Source organism: Triturus cristatus, chromosome 3_2, assembly GCF_964204655.1.
Source record: "Triturus cristatus chromosome 3_2, aTriCri1.1, whole genome shotgun sequence".
NCBI classification, from domain to species: Eukaryota; Metazoa; Chordata; class Amphibia; order Caudata; family Salamandridae; genus Triturus; species Triturus cristatus.
Window position 1 is genome coordinate 648,354,150 of NC_140584.1, and position 21,811 is coordinate 648,375,960.

General features: G+C 48.3%; 1 protein-coding gene across 1 annotated transcript in view; it reads left to right on the forward strand.

The window, feature by feature from the left end:
* The window catches only part of KANSL1L (KAT8 regulatory NSL complex subunit 1 like), a 3,005,708-nt gene that overhangs the window by 94,453 nt on the left and 2,889,444 nt on the right, over window positions 1–21,811 (forward strand). The gene's annotated exons all lie outside the window — the stretch shown is intronic.

A 21,811-nucleotide genomic window follows, 5' to 3' on the forward strand; every position in this document is an offset into this window, starting at 1 on the left:
GGTCCAATGCAAACAAATAAACCCAGCTGAGGGAATCAAATGCCCTATCCATATCTGCCAACATGAGAGCAGCCCACACCCCCTTCCCCTGGACCGCAGCTATAGCTGAGTGCGCCAGTCTGATATTGTGACGCGTGGCCCTCTGGGGCATGAATCCTTCTTGGACCGTATGTATCAGGGTAGTTATATAGGCCTGGAGGCGATTGGCCAGCGCCTTGGCCAGAATTTTTGCCTCCACGTTTAGCAATGATATGGGGCGATACGAGGGTTGTTGGTCGGCCCGGCTTATGGAACACCACCACCTCTGCATGTCTCCAGTCTCATGGTAGGTACCCCTGATCCCTGGCTTCCTCAACGGCTTGAAGGTAGTAAGGACCTAATTTGGTGGAGTATTTCTTAAAGAATTCTCAGGGGAACCCATTCGTGCCTTGCGCCTTGCCAGAGTTCAGATCGCCCAGCGCAGCGCCTATCTCCTCAACCATAAACAGAAGGTCCAGGGCTGCGCGTGCCTTATCGGAGAGAGTGCACGGCGGTAGATCAGATAGAAAGCGCCGCACCACGGCATCTTGCAGGAACTCCCTAGGGGCACATAACTCCGCATAGTAATGTGCAAAACTCTGCAATAAGGGACAGGTCACTAATGATCCGGCCATCCGATCCCGGTATGCTTGAGAGAACCTGCGGTTTCAAGGCCCCTTGACACAATCTGTGCAATAACTTACTAGACTTATCACCCCATTGATAGATCCTGCTACGGGATGCTAGCCATGCGAGTCGAGCCTCCTCCATCAGGTAACCGCAAAGGATTGTCGCTCCAGTGCCAACTGCTGGCGCACCATGCGTCCTCCCTCCCCTCTACTACTCTGTTCCAGTTCTAATATGTGGGCCTCTGATAGCAGGAGCGCTTCCCGCCGTCGTCGACGGGCTGCCACACAGTATGAGATATCCACCCCCCGCAGGGTGGGCTTCATAGCCTCCCACAGGGTTGCGACCTCAGCCACTGTACCCAGATTGACTTCCAGATATTGCTCTATGGCCCCCTCCATATGCGCCCAATACTGTTCATCCTGCAGATGCCAGGTGGATAGACGCCAACGAAAAGGCTGCAGTTCAGGGCCCGAGTGGTCTGACAAACCCCTTGGGAGAATCTCAACCACCCTCACCCATCCCACTGCCCCCTTGGGTACAAATATAGACAAATATATACAAGACGGGAGTAGGAATCATGAATGGTCGAGAGGTACGTTTGGCCTACCTCGTCACGATGCAGTCGCCTCCACCTATCCACCCACCCCAATCCCGTCATTCAGTCTGGTACCCTGTGAGATAGCTGGGTATCCTCCCGCTCTCCATCTGTTTGTGGTTACATTCGTTACATCATTCCAGTTGCCCCCCCACAATAGCTAGCCCCTCTGGGATATCTGCCCACAATGATGGAAGGTGCTCCACCAAAGCCCATTGCAGCAGCGGGAGAGCATATACACACCCTAGAACCAACCGTTCCTCGTATACAGTACCCTGGATAAATACATATCTCCCCTGAGTGTCAGTCCATGTCTTAATATGTTTGTAGGGGACTCTACTGTGGAGCAAGATTGCGACCCCTTGGGATCCCCTGGTAAAACCTGAATGAAACACTTGTGTTTAGCCAAAGCGGAGAAGGCACCAGACCTTATTACCCATTAGGTGTGTCTCCTGAAGGATCAGGACGTCAGCCTGGTACTGCTTGGCCTGCTGTAGTAGGACCCCCGCTTGATTTTATCTAATTCTCCCCTGACATTCCAGCTCACTATCCGAAGATCCCCAGACTGGGATAGCGCCCTATCCGTAGGAACTGCCATCCAATGATCTCTGGGTAGCAACAGGTGGGACAGCTATGGACCAATGTACAAGCCGTGTCTGTGTGTGGCAATGGCGCTGTGCTAACAAATACCATGTGTATCTCCCTTCCTCCCACCCTATACCTCAAAACAACTGAAGTATCAGTCGCGGTGGGAGTGGCTAGGAGGCCCCAACGGGAGCTCCCCGCCTGCTCCCCCCAATGATTACCCAACAACCCACCCATCTTCAATAGGCTTGCCCCGATCTACACAGAGTCATACAGAGTTACTAGCCCCTGCTCATGTTTCACCGGTTCAGCTTTATGTCACCAGAAGCTCCTCATCACCAAGCTATTTGAGGTGTCTATGGCGCCGAGAACTCCTGCCGGGGAATCGCGGAAGATCTGCTAGGATCGCTGCAGGATTTGGAGCGGCATCTAGATCTTGACTTTCTGGCTCCTTTAGTTTTATCCCTAGGCGGCCTGCGAGAGGCCTCACTGGATGAAGATTCTAATTCCAGCCGAGGCGGCGTGCACCGAATAATCTTTACGGTTTCATCAGTCCACTGAAAAACGTCCTCTGGCGACTCGAAGAATAGGGTCCGGTATTGGTACACCACTCTCAGCTTGGCAGGGTACAGCAATGTGTAGGGAAGTTTCAGGTCGTGCTGTCTGGCCTTGGCTGCCAGAAACGACTGTCGCTGCTGCTGGACCAACCTGATATAGTCCGGGAATATGAGGATGCGAGTGTTCTCAAACAGCAGGGGTTCTTTAACTCTGGCTTGTTTTAGGATCTTGTCCCAGTCGTGATAATTTAATATTTTGGCAATAACAGGCCGCGGTCAAGCGCCAGGAGGGGGTTTCTGCATCAGGGCCCTATGCGCCCTCTGCACTATAAAACAGCTGGATGGCGATTCCGAGGGGAGCCAGCTCTTGAGCCACCCAGTAAGGAACCGCTCCATGTATCCCCCTTCACACCCTTCGGGGAAGCCAACAAGGCGGAGATTATTCCTCCTGGCCCTGCCTTCCACGTCTTCCACTCTGGAGGCCAGGCCCTGGGTGATCGTCTCCAGGGATGCAACCTTTTTTTGCAAGGTGGCGACCGAGTCCTCGACTCCCGCGACCCTGGTCTCAGCCTCGGTGATGCGCTCGACCGCATTGCAAAGATCCTGCCGTATGAGCATTACATCTGACCCCACTTCTCCAATCTTCACCTCCAGGGCGACTCTGGATTGTGTAATAGCCACCATGAGTGCGGCATTATCAGGAAGGCCACTCTGCGCACATCCCTGGTCTGCGGTCGGAGCTCCCAGTCCTGTATAGCGATCTAGGGTGCTCTGTTTGGCAGATCCTCCAACCACCTTGTCCCTCGTCATTGTGCGGGTCAGATCGCCCAGTGCTTTAATTGGCGAATAAGTGTCCCCTTTCGCCGGCCCCAAGTACGTGCAGTGTTCACTCGGCCCGAGGTGTGCTGTCGTCCACCCCCTCCAGACGCCGGTGGCAATCTTGTTGTTTGCCTGGGGGCACCTGGGATGGGGGACCCAGGTGGGGTCTTATTGCCCACAAGCCGCACCAAGCACTAGCCTAATCTGCTTCCGTGGACCGTTGCGCCACCACCCCCCAGTGGGTGTCCCCCGTCCTCACGCTCACTCGTCTTCTGTCCCTCATGTAATATGGTCCGCCTGCAGCCGTGGATCTTGCATCACCTGTGCCACATCGATCCCCAAGCCAAGTAGGGGGCAGTGATCGAGGCGGGGTTCAATTATTCCACCTTCCAATTCCCACACACTGCGGTGTCAACGAAAGCACCTCATGGGACCCCTCTGGGTCACCCACAGCCAGGCAGTGCTCTGTAGGCCTTGTCTGCTGCAGCCGCGGGTGCAGACCAGCCCCGGGTCCAGCGCGCTGCGGCCGCCCACGTCTGTGTGGAAACAAGGTATCTATGGGCAGGCGACACAACACTCCGTGGCCCCCGCAGCAAGGCCCGGGCCGCCGATTCTGGTCCTGCTACCGCTGAAAGGCCAAGTTGCACGTCACAGCCCCCAACCGCCACGGAGCCCCGGGGTCCTGCTGGTATGCGACCGGAGTGTTCGGTCTTGCGGTCTGTACCAAACCCCCAGTGAGTCCCCCGCACTCACCCCTCCTGCGGCCTGATTTAGCTGCCGAGCACGGTACCAGAGTTGAAGGGGAGAGGGAGAGGCACTCCGATGCTCGCCGGAGCTTCACCGGGGACCCTCCGGTAACTAGATACCGCTGCTGCCACAACTTGAACATCTCGTGGATCTCGGAGGACCAAAACGCCATCTCGCTCCGTCCAGCAGCTCCGAGACACCGCGTCACCGTCCGCACTCGATGGTGGCAGGTCACACTGGAGCTGTAGGAGACCTGCCTCGCTGCCACACACCAGGCCTCCAAGGCTGCATGTTTCTCTCGCCGCCAGAATCCCCTCCGTCCCTCTCCGTTTCAAGGTCTAGTGACACACTCCTCAATGTCGGACCACTACCGGAGAATTTTGGGGGAACCAAAACCGGGGAAACAGGATATTTGCAGGATTTTTAGAGATGGGCTGAGCGGAGCTCGCCTAACACGCGTCCACCATGATGGATCGCTAGGCCACGCCCCGATGGAAATGACATTTGACATTAGAAAGCTTTTTTTGTTTTTGAATGTTGAGTTTGTCTGGGATGAGAAATGTTGTGAGGAGTTTCAGTGGATTAAGGAAAGGACAGTTTATCAAAGACTCCCATCTCCAGGCTTTTTTGGCAAGCCAGGAGATATTATTAGTTACAGATGCTTGTATGAAAGGTTACTGGGCAGTTAATCTGCAGCAAGCGGGTATTTATAATGTAACTAACATTTGTATCAAAGACGCTTCAGGGCGGTGAACTCAGTTCTGATTAAGAAAGAACAACTCACTGTTCATTGGGCCATTAAAAAATTTAGGTATTTTCTGGCAGGTGAGAACTTTGTGGTAAGAACAAATCATTAAGGGAAATATCTGATAGAGATTTCTAGCCGTAGATTCATTCTCTTAGAATTTGTCTCCAGGTTACAGACAATACGGAATTTGTTTGTGCGCAGTACTCCTGCGTGCCGGTAGTTGTGCTGTCGTCGGTGTCTCCCTCTACGGAAGTGATGTGCACGGTGCCTATATAGACGCCACCCCAGCGTGCTGATGTCAGTTCTATTCTTTTCCACATCAGTCAGCGCAGATCCGGAAAGAGCTACCCCCAGTCTTTTTTCGACTTTTTGTCAGGGTTGTTTTAAACGTGTCTCCTGGTGTGGCAGGGATGTCAACGAGGAAGGCTGGATTTAAGCCCTGTGGCGGTTGTCGCTGATAAATGTCAGTAAAGTCTTGCATCTCCTCTGTCTCTGGTGCCTTAAGCTCGACCACGACTCCAAGGTATACGTTGATTGTCATATTATGTACTCCAAGGCCTTGAGAGAGCAATCCCTCAAGCTGCTTGCCACTCGTAGTGCGACGCCGCAATGGTTTCGATCCCTTGTTGAAAGGAAGGTCCTGGGATTGGTCAGGAAGCCATTGATCTACTTCGCAGTCGAAGCCGTCCCATTCCCGGGAAGTCCCACAAGAAGAAGAAGCTGAGCATGTAGTCGGAGAGCTCTCCGACTTCACATCATCCGTCAAAGTCATCTGATGAAACGAGAGAGCGTCAGCACTCAAGGCCTAGCTCCACAGTTGAACCTGCACCTGGGTCATCTCCATGCGTCCATGAGTTTCCGGGAGCCGCAGCCACCCCCGCCACCTCAGAGAATTTTATGAGGCCAGGCATCTCTTTTGAGAGGCTGAATACGGCTGGAGGGCTTTTGGGCACCGCGGGTTCGGGTGAGGCCTACTGGTTCCCCACCAGCGGGTCCACCCTTGACGCCATTTGGACCGCTAGGATCCATAGATACATCCGGACTGGCACCAGCCCCTCTGCCAATGCTCTTGGTGCCACAGCCCCATTCTTATGCGGGACTGTGACACGGAGCTTGAGGGGGGTCGTCCGATGCTGACTGGAGCCATTCCCTCCAAGCCGGAGACTGAGCCCCATTAGGAAAGATTGGGAAGGGTCGCTGGACCCTGAAGAATACCAGACCACAGGCCCCAATATGGACTGGTGAGGGGATCTGGCAGGTGCCAGTGGACTGGACACCTCCATAAAAACTAACTTTGTCTCTCCTACTTCTGTGGCTATGGTGGGGAGGAGGGTGGCTATAGTCCTGGACCTTCAGCTGCCCTCGTTGGCTATCAAGACAAACGTCTTGATGAAGGTTCTTCTGCTGCAGGTCAGCCCTTCAAAACCAGTTCTCGCATTTAATAAAGCCCTCACAAGTGTTCTTGCTCGAACCTGGCCGAAGCCCTACACAGGGGCTCCTGTGAAAAGTACCATTGCCCACTGCCATCGCCCCACCCTGGGGCCCCCTCTTTCCTCACCCAACACCCCACTCAAGAGAGCCTGGTGCTCCAAGCCTCCACTTCCTGAGTAAATCCTGGCACATTCCCTACCACCCCACTGGATAGGGAATTCAAAAGGCTAGACACCTTGGGCATGAACATATTTTCTTCCGCCAGCTTGACATTGCTGTCTGTGAACGCTGCATGCCTTTTGGGACATTATTCCCATTCCCTTTGGGATTCGGCTGCTCAGGTGCTGACTGTGGTCCCAGCGGAGGCCACGGCCATACTCTCCCAAGCTATGGATGATGGGAGAGATGCACCATCCGATGTGGTTTGGACACGACAGACTCGCTAGTCAGATCAGTTTCTTCGTAGGTGGCCTTACTGCACCACTCCTGGCTTTGGACAACTGGCTTTTCAGGGAATGTCCAACACCCTTTGATGGTTCCTGTCTCTTTGGTGAAAAGGCGGACTCGGCGCTGGAGCGCTTCAAGGACAGTAGAACTACGGCCAGGTCCTTGGCCCTTTCCATGGCCCCGTAAATCCCAGCCCACCTTTCACTCCTTTAATGGCCACGGAAGGGGCTTCCAGACGTGTCCCTATCTGCCCAGCCACCACAGCATGCAAGCTTCCCAACCCATGCATTGCCAAGGACGCTGTACCCACTAACCCTGTGGGTCAGACAGCCAGAGGTCACCCCAGTCAACTCCTCCCTCAGCAGCTGCAGCCTCCAAGCCTCTTTAGTTTGCCCTCCGACCACTATAGACAAGCAGTGGGCGGCAAGATATGCCATTAGCTGCACCACTGGAAATCAATAACATCAGACGGCTGGGTTCCCCAGATTGTTCTTGGAGGCTACTCTCGCCCCTTTCTCCCCCGTATGACCACCCCTTACCCATGTCACCAACTTGCAACAGATTGACAGAGAACCATTTCTCCTTACTTCACCAGGAAGTGGCTGCTTTCTAGGCCAAGAGAGCTATAGAGAGGGTGCCGGCATCAGAAGTAGGTTATGGTTGCTATTTCCGCTAGTTTCCGCTACCCTATCTTAGACCTGCACCTTCTCAGTTTCTTCCTGAAAAAGGAGAATTTCAAAATGCACACACTCTTATCAAGTCCTGTCTGCCCTGGACCCGGGAGACTGGATGGTAGCTTTGGATTTGCAGGACGAATACTTCCACATCTCCGTGCTGCTTGCCCACAGAAGTTAGCTACAGTTCATGGTAGGTCACAAACACTTTCAGTTCACCGTGCTCCCCTTTAGTCTTACCAGCAGCCTTCAGGTGTTCACCAATATGACGGCGGTGGTTGTAGCTCATCTGCTGGGATCAGTGGTGCCATTGTTCCCCTATCTTGACAACTGGCTGTTGAAGGCGGGCTCATCCCAGACTGTTGCCTCCGTCCTCTAGACTGCGGTGGACCTCCTGCACTCGCTGGGGTTCAGTATCAACATGCCAAAGTCACACCTGACCCCTTTTCGGATGCTCCTTTTCATTTGCGCTGTTCTGGACACAGTGAAGTTTCAGGCTTATCCTCCCGAGCGGCGAGTTCACGATATTCATGCTATCATAAAGATGTTTCAGCCTCTATCCTGGATTTTGATGATACTGACTCTGAGGCTGCTGGACCTCATGGCCTGTTACATCCTGCTTGTGACAAATAAGCGGGCTCTGCGATGTGACCTGAAGTTCCAGTGGAGGCAGCATCAGGAGAATCTCTCCTACATGGTCCAGATATCGGAGGGCACTGCAAATGATCAGCAGTGGTGGTTAACGAACCGTGATTGTGTCAGGGCCATTTCCCTTAGGGCCATTTCCCTTCTCTAACCAGATCTGACAGAAGGAACAGATGCGTCACTCCTGGGTTGGGGCGGCCATCTGGGAGAGGTGGAGATCAGAGGCCTCTGGTCTCCAGCAGAATCCAGATGCCACATAAACCTGTTGGAGCTCTGAGTGATCCGACTGGCATTGAAAGCCTTTCTACTCTCCATCAAGGGGAGTCTAGTGCAGATGTTAACGTGCAAATCCAGCAACGATGTGGTAGTGCAACAAATGGGGGTGGTAGGGTTGTGAGCCCTTTGTCAAGGGGCCTTGCATTTCTGGACATTGCTGGAATGTCAGGGCATTTCCCTGGTGGTTCAACATCTGGCAGGATCTCTGAACTCCAGGGCGGACAAACTAAGGCGAAGATGCCTAGCGGATCACGAATGGCGTCTCCATCCGGAGGTGATGCAAGGTCTCTTTCAGCAGTGGGGAGAACCTTGGTTAGATCTGTTTGCTACCACAGAGAATGCTCAATGTCAGTAGTTCTGCCTGCTGGAGTTGCCAATGCAGCTCTTTCTCAGAGACGCTTTGCGCTCCGAGTGAAGCTTGGGCCTCCTGTGCTCCTTTCCGCCCATACCACTCCTGCCCTTAATTCTCCAGAAGATCAGGAACGACCAGGCCAAAGTCTGCCTTCTGGCTCCTATCTGGGCTCGGAGAGTCTGGTATTCCGAGCTGCTGAGCATGGCCATCTACCCTCCGATCCGGCTGCCCCTTGGGGAGAATCGCCTGTGGCAGCAGCAGAGGATGGTTCTCCACCGTACCCGTCAACGCTCTGCCTTCATGTGTAGAGATTGAGCGGCGACAGTTGACAGTTATTGACCTTCAACCCAAAGTTCATAATGTCATCTTGGCAGCCAAACTTCCCATCTTTTCTTTTCCGGAGTTCTTGACCAGAACGTATCAGAGCGCTTTACATGAGCACCAGTTGCGTTACAGATGTGTGGTAAATAATTTAATTACCGGTACTTAATAATAGCTCAGTAAAATAAGAGGCAGAATCCGTGGTATTAGAGGTTCGGAACGGGCTTTATTCCAAAATCAATTCGAATTGAGGACTCCATATTCCGTCACCACGAAGGTTCAGGAAGTGAAAGACAATACTTTATTGACAGATAATCATATTTATAGAAGAGGCATTATAGTGAAACAGATGCAGGAGGCGTAACAGTTGATAACAGAGATAAAATCATACATGCGTAACTAAAATGGGTGTAACTAGGCGTAACTAAAGAACGTCATTAGATATGATGTCATAAATGGGTGGTTCCATGAAAGAATTTCGCAATGTCAGCAAAAATACTTGGCAGAGATGCGCGCGCAGCAGCATGACGTGTGATTGACGTGTAACTAGAGGGTGAAGGGGACTTGACATTTAGCTCTACATGTGGAGACAGAAGTCTGGGGTTATGTCAACCTAATCCCAAATCATATCTAATATCCTATGTTTAAAGAACTGTGTTATCCAAAAAGAGAGGTCTCTTAGGATAGAATCTTATTCTATACTGACTATACTGACTGTTAGTGCGTGTACAAGCGTCTAAGTGTCTACACTAGATGCGAGGGGGTAGGAATATTCCATGGTAACAGGGCTATGAATTACTTGCATGAGGGCAGCGAGGCCTGGCCCCTTTGCACGGAAGCTGGAAGAATGTTTACCTAAACTGTTAGACAGGAATGCATCGGATGAGGAGCGGGGCAGAGCAAATAATCTTGAAGGTGAAATACAGTTTTTGGCAGGCAGATAGGCCAACAGGCCGAGTCAGGCACCGTTAGCCGCGCAGGGAGTAGGACAAAGTTCATGGATACAGATGCGAGCTCAGACTGGAGCTTTCAGAGGCAGAAGGCAAGAAAAGGCTTAATGGCAGAATCAGGGCCTACTCGCCTGGACTGTAAAATGGGATAAATGAACCATATAGGCCGGTGGCCTTTCATACTTAGGAATAGAATATCCGGCCCATTCATGGCGGATCTGAAAGAGGACATGTTGACGGTGGACGCACATGTGTTTGCGTCTTCATAACTGGAACTGGAGGGAACATACATGTACTTGTGACTTATACATGAAACCGTTGGGGTCCAAGATAGGGGACATAACTGATCATAAAAATCCATATTTCCACATTCCCTCCTTGTCCCCTACTTGCCCTTAAGAGATATCAATCTTCATCAATCCGTTGATCTGTTCATATAACATCATTTGTTCTTCTTTCTTCTTCCGGAATCTCGAACGAAAACTTGGATGTGGGATACACGAGGTGGCACATAGACCACAAATCGCTGGCCCACATTGTAGACATAAGCAGCAACTGAATAGTATGAGAAAGCCAATACCTAGGAAGGAGAGCATTCTCCATCCCCAGGCTGACAACACGCCCCAGAACCAACCGGACCAAGTCCAGGTGCCTGGATTCTGGTGTATCTGGCTTACAATCTTATGAAGGCGGGTTATGGCTTTATATACAGACGGCGAATTTTCTGGTATGAAAATGCAACAACTTGATCCGATGACCCTACAAGCTCCGCCCCTATCGGCCAGGATGACGTCAAGGACAAGACGATTTTGAAGCACAACAATCCGCATAGCAGACTGCTCTTCTGTTAAATTGCCTAAGGCGGAAATAGTTTCATTCACTACTGCTTCAAGGGTTCTGGTTAATCTACGTATCAGCTTACTATTAGTGACTGTACCTATATAAGGAAAGAAACCTTTATTGAAATCTGTGTATTTTTCCCATGCTGTTTCAGTGTAATCGACGATTGGGAGATCTCTCTGCTGTCTATTGTGTACTAAATGAGTATTTCTATGATAATCAGGAGGAGCTAGGAAAACAGGTGGTAGAAGGAATGCTATGTAACAGGTACCATCCCAATCTAGAGGTAGGCGTATATATGCGGTCTGGCCACATATAAAGTAGGAATGACGAGAAGCTCTAAATGTATATTTGCCTTGATCACTGAATTTTATCACAGTGGTGCATTTACTATGGCCCAGGTGTATGGAGCCATTCTTTCTTATACATAGTTCCCCTTTTACTGGGAACACGGACATGGCGGACAAGATTGGTGTAGCTTCAGATTCAACGTTCAGGATCATGAGGTTAAGTGTAAAATTACCTAATCCATATACTTCATTTTCTAGATCAGTTCCTGTTCTTTTGGGAAGTCCCTCCTTGTTAGGGTAGCAGACTTTAAGCAAAACTAAGTTCAGGTTTCCCCATACCCAGTTGTCTTGATAAGCTACTGAATTTGAATCTAAGGAATTAATTAAACTAAACCATGCTCCACAGGAGCCATTGTGTGTGAACGGATATGGAAAGAGAGGCAGAATTCCCTTATAGTTCTGATAGGGAGGGAGTCGGCCACATATCCAACAATTTGTAGCATTGCTAGTCTGATGGGAATGATGTAACATACTAATAAAAGTGTTGTTGCGCAGCGCAAATCTATATGACAACTCATGCGGGGGTAATTCACTAAAAGAATGTTCAGCAGTAACATTGTAAACATGTTTAGAAATAGGATAATATATGTGCAACAATATACTTGCAGCGATTATTAAAAGACATAAGAAAAACAAAATTAATAACGTCACTGTGCAATGACTACGCAGTGATTTACAGTACGCATGTTTTTTCAACTGCATTTGATTATTTCTTTCTCTATTCCGGTCCAGAGGATACATGTCAGAGACAAATTCAACCGATTCACCTTGGAGAGGACTTAAACAATCAAATTGTCTGACTGACTGGACCTCAATTTTAGTCTATATAGTTCTGAGTTCGTTTGCTCAACCAAGGGGAGCTTTAAGTCTGTCTTTGAGGAAATACAGGGTTTAGTCTCTATATCGGATGGTAGTCCATAAAATTTCTTGATATGACTCGAATGTATCCAACCTTTGCGACCTTCGATCTTCACGGCTGTCCTTGTGGTGAGCAGTACAAGTTGAGGCGATTTCCACCTCGGATCCAGCTGAGTCTTCCGGTCAAAATTCCGCACCAACACCAAGTCCCCGGGAACTACGTCGTGGGGTTTCACCTCGGTGTTGTCGGGAAAGGCTGCAGCTACCTGTGAACGACAAGATTGTAGTGCAGACATCAAGGAAGCCAGGTAATCTGTCAGCATATTACAGTCAACGTCAGTGATTTTACGTGGTATAGGCGTCCCCCACATATTTGGTGGTCTACCGAAGATCACCTCATACGGGGATAGCCCTGTTCGAGAGTGTGCTACCATTCTCATGTAAAAGAGTGCAACTGGTAAGGCTACTACCCAATCGACACCTTTCTGTCTACATATTTTGGACAATCTAATTTTCAGAGTTTGATTATGACGTTCTACGAGACCTGCTGCCTCGGGGTGTCGGACACAGTGAAATCTCCATTGATAGCCTAACAAAAGTGAAACGTGTTTCATTAGTTCGGATGAGAACGGCTGGCCGTTATCTGAGTAGACAACACGTGGTAAACCGTACCGTGGGAAGAATTCTCGAACTAACTGTTTGGCAGTAGTCGGGGCAGTGTAATCTGAGACCGGGTATGCTTCTGTCCAACGGGAAAGAGCACAAACAACTACAAGAACATATTTGAATCCTCGACATCGTTCCATCTGGATATAATCCATCTGGAGGACTTCAAAAGGGTGATCAGGAGGCTGAAATCCACCCTGTTCTACGGGAATGCTTTTACCTGGGTTAAACTGACAACAGATCATAGAGGTACGAACTTTTTGTTTAGCTGTTGCTCGTAAATGTTTGTTGAACCAAATGTGTTGAATGCTGTCTAGCATAGCCTTTTCTCCTAGGTGCGCTGGACTATGTATTGTATTAATGATAACTTGGACCATTGAGTCGGGAAGAAACCATACAGATTTCTCCTTCGTCATCCATCCCTGATCGGTTTGGATCCCTCCTAATTCAGTCCATTTCTTTATTTCTTCTGGTGTAGCATGTGTCTGTATGTCAATTACGTCAAGAGCGGGATCCTTAACCGTCATGCAATGTGTTGGCGTCAGAACTATTGTCTTTGTCATGTCAGATGTGTGAGTTTGATTCTGAGCAGTCTGTTTAGCTGTTCTGTCAGCTAGATCATTGCCTTGGGAAATGATATCAGTAACTTTCGTATGAGCTTTACATTTCATAATTGATATTGCAGCGGGTAGATGTATTGCATCTAATAAGGCATGAATGAGGGGTCCGTGCTGAATGTGGGCACCGTGAGAAGTTAAATAACCTCTCTCTCGCCACAGTACGCCGAAGTCATGTACAACTCCGAATGCATAACGTGAATCAGTGTATATGTTGACTTTCTTATTTGTGGCTTGAATACAGGCTTGTGTCAGAGCGATGAGCTCTGCTGCTTGAGCTGACAAGGTATTAATACGATTTGTTTCAATGACTTCAGTGTCTGTTGTGACTGCATACGCGGCCACTAGCTCTCCTGTACTTGTTCTCATACATGAACCATCTACATACAACGTCAGGTCTGGATCTGACAATGGGACGTCTGTCAAGTCTTGTCTGGGTTTCGTCGTGATAGTAATAACTTCAATACAATCATGTGCTAGTGGGTCTGTTCCATTTACTGGCAAAAGTGTGGCAGGATTCAATGTACTACAACGTCTGATTTCTATGTGTGGCTGGAACAATGTTAATTCGTAACCGGTGAGTCTTGCTATAGTCAAGTGTTGTGTTTGCGTGCGGTTCAAGAGAACCTCTACTGCGTGTGGTACTTGTACTGTCAATGGATGTCCTAACACTATGGCATCGCTTTGTCTGATTGCTAAAGCTGTCGCTGCCACTGATTTCAGGCACGTAGGCAGAGCCTGAGCTACGGGATCTAATGTACTAGAAAAATAAGCACATGGTTTGTGTGCTCCTGCTTGTTCCTGTGTGAGTACTGACAAGGCAGTACCTTCGCGTTCTGTGACAAAGAGTGTAAACTGTTTACTGTAACATGGTGTTGCTAGGACAGGTGCTTGGCATAAAGCTTTCTTTAAGCTTTCAAAGGCGTGTGTATGTTCCTGAGTCCAAGGGAGGACAGTCGATGTGGCCGCCTCCTGTGTTGTCAACTGAATGAGTGGTTTTGCTAGAAATGCATACTGAGGGATCCACTGCCTACAATATGAAGTGAGGCCTATAAAAGCCCGTACCTCCTTTTGTGTCTTGGGTATTGGCATGTTAGCAATTAACTGGATGCGGTCGGGTGTAAGCTGCCTTCCCTCCTTGGACAGCGAGTGCCCAAGGTAAACAACTCGCTGGACACAGAATTGCAGCTTAGAAGGGGACACCTTGTGCCCCTTTTCGGCCAAAAATTGTAAAACCGTCAGTGAAGCTTTTTCACATTCAGGTTCGCTTCTAGCGGTGATCAGCAGATCATCGACATATTGAAGCAGGGCAGTGTTGACTGGCATGTGGATACTGTCAAGTTCTCGTTTCAGTGCTTGGCTATAGATGCTGGGGCTTTCTGTGAATCCTTGAGGTGCGCGTGTGAATTTAAAGCTTCATCCATTTAAACTAAATCCGAACAAGTATTGGCTTTCCGGATCTATTGGGACGCTGAAAAAGGCATTCTTGAGATCAATTACAGTAAAGAATGTTGCTTCGGAATCAATGGCTGTCAGTAATGAAGAAATGTCTGGAACTACGGGGTATTGTGGTACAATACATTTATTTAATTCGCGCAGATCAATAACCAATCGATATACTGGCGGGGCTTTAGGATCAGTTCGTTTAAGGATCGGAATTATCGGGGAATTACATACATTGGAGTCGGTTTCCACAACCACTCCTTGTGCAATGAGCTCGTCAATGATTTGCAGTAAAGCCACTACAGCATCTGGGGGTAACTTGTATTGTCGCATTCGTGGTAGTACCACTCCTGTCTTTAGTGTGACTCGATATGGTGTAATGTTCATGCAACCAACATCTGTAGGGCCTTGTGCCCATAAATGTGTGGGTAAAGTCTGCAGTCGGTGATCCATGTCTCGGGACACATAGTGCCCTTTGAAATCACGTAAAAACAATCTTACTCCTTCCGGAGAGCAACATATTATAGCTCCTAGAGCTTTCAATGTTTTTATACCTAACAGGTTTTCTGGACATGATTTAGTAAGCAATAAATCTGTAGTTCGTGTCAAGGGACCAATCGTAAGTGGAAGAGGCTGTGATACCTCGTTAATGATAGGTTTTCCTGAAAAACCAAGGGAAATATTCTGTGAGCCTGAGAGGGGTGCCCCTGGAACTTCACTACGTTTTATGGTTGTTCGGCTTGCCCCTGTATCAAGTAAAAATTTTCTATCTTGGCCTAATAGTTCACTGTGTACATAAGGTCCTTCTTGATCTACAGGGACCTCGATAAGGGGTAAGCCAACTTCCCTCTCTAGGCTGTTTCATGAGTATCGTTGATAATCAGGATAGTCATACTGTGCGGTCTGGTACATCTGTCGTGTCGTTGTTGGTGTGGCAGCAATAGGCTGCGGTGGTGGAGCTGGCATAGACTGTTGCGGAGCTGGCATGGCCTGTGCATGCTGCGGAGCTCCTTGTTGGTTCTGATCCTGTCTAAGTGGTCGTGGTCTTTCTTTTGTATTACCTATGGCGATATTATGTTTTAAAACTGGACAATCGTGTACATAATGACCTGGCTGTTTACAATAGTTGCATGTCCCTTTTACAGAAACTGCTGAAACACTGGACTGTGTCATACCCTTTTTATGACCGTCAGCTGGAACTGTCTGGGAAACTAGCATTTTCATTTTCGTGTCTTTCATGCGTCTTCTTTGCGGATTTTTCGGCACATAGCTATTATACTTAATCGTTTATCATGTCTCCCTTCTGATATATTCCGACTCCATGTGGTAAGAATTTGCATTTCTTCCGGATTTACCCCTGGTCGGTCTTGATTTCTGACCACACAATTTATGAGGAAACGTAACAGTTCTCCCTGTATCTCCACTTTCTGGTACTCCATGGCTCTATTAATACTCTCAGAATCTCGCCCTGACTGGACAAAATGATATATATTTTCTAAATGTGTAGTCATTCCTGGTAGCCTCCCTAAATATATTGCAGCTCGTCGGATACGTAATGAGGCCAGCAGCATTTCATCCTTTTTGCCGGGCACAGGGTCATATCTACAATCTATTAGAAGTTCCTTAAGCATGTCGGGAGTTACTAGTTTGGGCGTACGTTGGTGGGCTAATTCTTGAAAGGAAAGTTTATTTACTCTGGGTGGCGTGGAAAAAATGTTTGTTGTACCTCCTGTAGCACCGCCTGGGGTGCTGGGTGTGAAAGGATTCGTTGAACGTGATATAGCAACCATAGGTGTGGGTACAGCTGTAGAAACAGATGTGCTTGCCGGAACTTGTATCGGAGTTTGTTGTTGTGGAGGTACAGACGGAGGGTCTTGGCGTTGAACCCCCTCGGCAGGCGGTCTATGTGGTGCAGTATTAACATACTCGGGAGCTGCGTCGTCTAAATAAGAGGAAAGGAAAACATCTTCTGCGGTTCTGGGATGCCCTTTGGGATGTGCTTTTATCGGAAACAATGGGGGTGGCAAGTCTTTGGGTATCTCCAGAGTAGCCTTAGGTAACCCTTCGGCCAGAAGAGGATACATACCATTCATAAGGGCATTTCTTTGTCTGTCTACTTGTTCTGCTTTTGCTCGGGTACCTTCTTCAATTAATAGATTTTCTCGAACTTTATTTGAATTCTCCTTACTCTTCTCTTCCTGTCTGCGTGCTTTTTCTGTACGTCTATACGATTCTTTACGCCATAATTCAATGGCATCTTTCTGTGATTGTCTAGCTTTCTTTTTCCATAATTCTTCCTCTACTTTCATGATGCAATCTGCATCCCAGGTCCCAGCTGCGGGCCACCTCTGACTTTCTGGTAATTCCTTGGTGTAGTCTACCCATAAATCAAGAAATAATATGGCGTCTAGGCCATGTTTATGATACATGAAGTACCCTGGAGTGTCCCTAGGAGGAATGGGAACAGCTTCTTCGAGTACCCCTTTTCTAGTTTTGATCTGTCTTAATTTCGAAAAGAGCGGCATATTGAGAACTGATCTGATACCTAATTTTGAACACGTTTAATACAACAAAACACGATAATGAACAGTCATTCACACCACAATATGCAGAACGTATTTAAAACATTTAACATTTAACATTTAATGAACAACAATGATGGCCATTTAGGGAACTAGTCACTAAGCATAATACTCGGCACTAACTAGGTAATTCTGAATTATATACTAGACATACTAGATATACTGCTAAACAGTACAGATACACTGCTGAAACAGTGCAGACCGGATTTGTGTACCCAAACCCGTCTTGACCGGTACAACCTATGTGCACGTCAGAACGCCTCCCCGGCAATGGTACTCACCGGGTAGCTCGGAACGGAAGGCCTCGGAACTGAACTGAACTGGACTCGGACCGGACTGGACTCGACTCGAAACTTCGGAACTTCGGAACCTGGTGGACCCCTGTATACCTCGGATCTTGCTCTCTCAGCTAGGCTCTGGTCGGGATACTTCGCACTTCTCACCGCCTCGTCTGGGTGTTGATCGCAGCCTCAGTTACCCCCGCTCGGCAGGAGGGAGATACAGGAAATCCTGTGGGTACGCGTTGTTGTCCGTCCAGCTGTGGCAGGAGACCGGGCCTGCAACGCACCTCCGGCGCGTGAGATGAGAAAGTGTCCCTGTTCGGGCGCCATTTATGTGGTAAATAATTTAATTACCGGTACTTAATTTGATGCGGAAAATCTATAATAATAGCTCAGTAAAATAAGAGGCAGAATCCGTGGTATTAGAGGTTCGGAACGGGCTTTATTCCAAAATCAATTCGAATTGAGGACTCCATATTCCGTCACCACGAAGGTTCAGGAAGTGAAAGACAATACTTTATTGACAGATAATCATATTTATAGAAGAGGCATTATAGTGAAACAGATGCAGGAGGCGTAACAGTTGATAACAGAGATAAAATCATACATGCGTAACTAAAATGGGTGTAACTAGGCGTAACTAAAGAACGTCATTAGATATGATGTCATAAATGGGTGGTTCCATGAAAGAATTTCGCAATGTCAGCAAAAATACTTGGCAGAGATGCGCGCGCAGCAGCATGACGTGTGATTGACGTGTAACTAGAGGGTGAAGGGGACTTGACATTTAGCTCTACATGTGGAGACAGAAGTCTGGGGTTATGTCAACCTAATCCCAAATCATATCTAATATCCTATGTTTAAAGAACTGTGTTATCCAAAAAGAGAGGTCTCTTAGGATAGAATCTTATTCTATACTGACTATACTGACTGTTAGTGCGTGTACAAGCGTCTAAGTGTCTACACTAGATGCGAGGGGGTAGGAATATTCCATGGTAACAGGGCTATGAATTACTTGCATGAGGGCAGCGAGGCCTGGCCCCTTTGCACGGAAGCTGGAAGAATGTTTACCTAAACTGTTAGACAGGAATGCATCGGATGAGGAGCGGGGCAGAGCAAATAATCTTGAAGGTGAAATACAGTTTTTGGCAGGCAGATAGGCCAACAGGCCGAGTCAGGCACCGTTAGCCGCGCAGGGAGTAGGACAAAGTTCATGGATACAGATGCGAGCTCAGACTGGAGCTTTCAGAGGCAGAAGGCAAGAAAAGGCTTAATGGCAGAATCAGGGCCTACTCGCCTGGACTGTAAAATGGGATAAATGAACCATATAAAGCCGGTGGCCTTTCATACTTAGGAATAGAATATCCGGCCCATTCATGGCGGATCTGAAAGAGGACATGTTGACGGTGGACGCACATGTGTTTGCGTCTTCATAACTGGAACTGGAGGGAACATACATGTACTTGTGACTTATACATGAAACCGTTGGGGTCCAAGATAGGGGACATAACTGATCATAAAAATCCATATTTCCACAGATGGACACACTAATTTTTTGTTAGGCACAGGGAGATTAAGTGATTTGCCCTGAATCAGAGGATATAGAGCTTCCCTGCAAAGACTCAAACCTGTTTCCCCAGCGTCAAGGTCGACCACTCTAGCTGTAGGGCTACATGCTCTCCCCACCACCTCGTTCCTTCCACCAAGATGGTATTCGCCTTTCGTTAGGGCAAGTTTGTGGCATGGTGTGCAGAAAAATAAGTTGACCCTCTTTCTGCCCCACATTGTCAGGTCCTTCTGTTTATTCTCTCTCTTTCTCAGCAGGGCTCTGCTTTCGGCACCTTAAAAGACTATCTTTCTGCCATCTCTGCATTTCTGTGATTGCCTGGTCAGCCATCCCTTTTCAAGTACCTATTGTACAAAGGTTTCTGACAGGTCTCCAACACTTGTTCCCACGTTCACCCTTCATCATGCCTCAGTGGGACCTAAATTTAGTTCTGGCTGTCCTGATGTGCACTCCTTTAGAACTGCTACATGTTAGACTTGGCATCCTTGTTGTGGTTTCCCCTGCCTTTTTGCCTCTACCTCCTGAATTTTTGAGGGTATGCTGGATTTCGTTTTTGCTGGCTTAGATGCTTTGGGCACTTTCCCACTGCTGATCAGTGTCAAAGTGCATGGTCTCTCTGTGTAAATTGTTATTATGATTGGTTACCCATGATTGGCATTTTTGATTTACTGGTAAGTCCCTAGTACAGTGCACTGCGTGTGCCCAGGGCCTGTAAATCAAATGTCACTAGTGGGCCTGCTGCACTGATTGGGCCACCCACATGAGTAGCCCTGTAAATGTATCTCAGACCTGCCACTGCAGTATCTGCGTGCACAGTATTAAACTGCCATGTCAATCTGGCAAGTGCACCCACTTGCCAGGGCCCTAACCTTCCCTCTTCTTACATGTAAGACACCCCTAGGGAAGGCCCAAGGTACCCCCATGGGCAGGGTGCTGTATATGTAAAAGGTAGGACATGTACTGGTGTGTTTTACATGTCCTGATAGTGAAATACTTCCAGTTTCGTTTTTCACTATTGAAAGGCTATCTGTCCCATAGGCTAACATGTGAGTTACTTTGTAACATCTCACAAGTATAACTTTCCATTGGGACAAGATGGAGAAGTGGAGTTTAGGGTCTCTGAACTCAGATTTTAATAACACATCTTTTTAGGGAGATGGGTTTTAAATTGTGTGTTTGAAAATTCCACTTTTACAAACTGGGGTGGTGTGGTGAGCAAAAGAATGATGGATTTAACCCAGATCCTTGTGACTGAGGGTGAATGTTTGCATTGTCCAGCATTCCGTCCATCAATTGTTTCTTTTGCACTTTTAGAAAGAAGGCATTTCCTTATTTAACCATTCTGTGTTCTTGTACTGTTTGTGTATTGACTGTCTGGTTTTGGAATGACAGGAGCTGGGGGTGTGCATCCAATGTAGACAGCCACAAGGGGGTTGAGGTGTGTCCTGCCTTTCCTGGGTGACTCATAGTTATGCTGAATAGGCCTGGTCTGCATTTAGAGTGGTGGGAGGAGTTTTCACTAGCACCTGAATAGGCAGTATGTCCTCTGCCCAATGCCGTCTCCACCTCCTGTAGTGAAGCTGGACCAGAGAGGGCAGAATTGATTGGACTGGGCTCAGAAATCTTTGTCACAAAGAGAACAAAGAGAAAATGGGGTATAAGTATTGAACCTTAAACCCCAGAGAATTAATTCACTTCTGAACTCAAGAGGAACTTCTGCCAAGGAGGAGAGCTTGAGAACAGTAAGGAGGAGTACTGCCTCTTTGCTGTGTGTGCTTTTTTGGGTTGGCCTGCAGTTTCTGCTTCTGCCAAGGAGAGGACAAAGACTGGAACATTGCTGTGGACCTGCTTGAAGAAGAATATCTAAGGGCCTGTGTGTGCTGGCCTCCTGTTCTAAAGTCTCAGGGTCACAAAGCCTGCACCCACTGACCAGCACCTGGACTACTCTGTGAACTCCTGTATTCAAAGGGGCACGAAATCCAGTTCCTGGGCCCTCAAAATTGTGTGGTTGGTGCTGCAAAGCAAGAAGAACAATTTTTACGCCATCAGCGCCGCCGCCAGTGATGCCACGACCTGCTCCGAGGCTGGAGGCACCGCTCGTGAAGTGCACAACGCACTGCTCTGCGTACACCGCAGCTCCGACACCCTTTGATGCTGGCCGACGCTTGCAGTTATCGGCCTTACCAACGAGGGTGACATCACAAACTCTTCGACATCGCATCGTCTCACTGGAACCGTCGACGCCACCTAGCTTCCCTGTCCTGGAACTCGATGCCTCACCTCGTCCACAGCAGACTGTAACTGGCTTCGTCTTGGCACGACGCTTCACCTCCACAACGCTGTGCATCGTCTGTTGACTTTGTTTTCAAGGTACTGTTGTTTGGGGATCCGTGTTACTCCGTGCCCCACGCCGTGCACCCCGCAGTCAGCACCGTACTTTGGTTTATGCCTGTTATGTTGTTGTAATAGCCCCAGTTGCAGCTATTGTTTCTACAAGTGTTATTTCTGAAGTAACTGTTTCTACAAGTGCTATTTCTGAAGTAACTGTTCTAAAAGTGATATTTTGATCCATGTATGCTGGATTTTTGTCGCTTTGATCTTGTTTGGTTTAGATAAAGATACTTATTTTTTTTAAAGTGGTGTAGTGTCCATCTGTGGTGTTTTCACTACATTAATGTGTGTTTGGAATACAAACACTTTACACATTGCCTTTGGGATAAGCTTGTCTACTACTCCAAGATGGTGAGCAGGGGTTATCTAAAGTGGGTAACTCCCTTACCCTGACTAGAAGAAAGGGTCTCTTACTTGGACA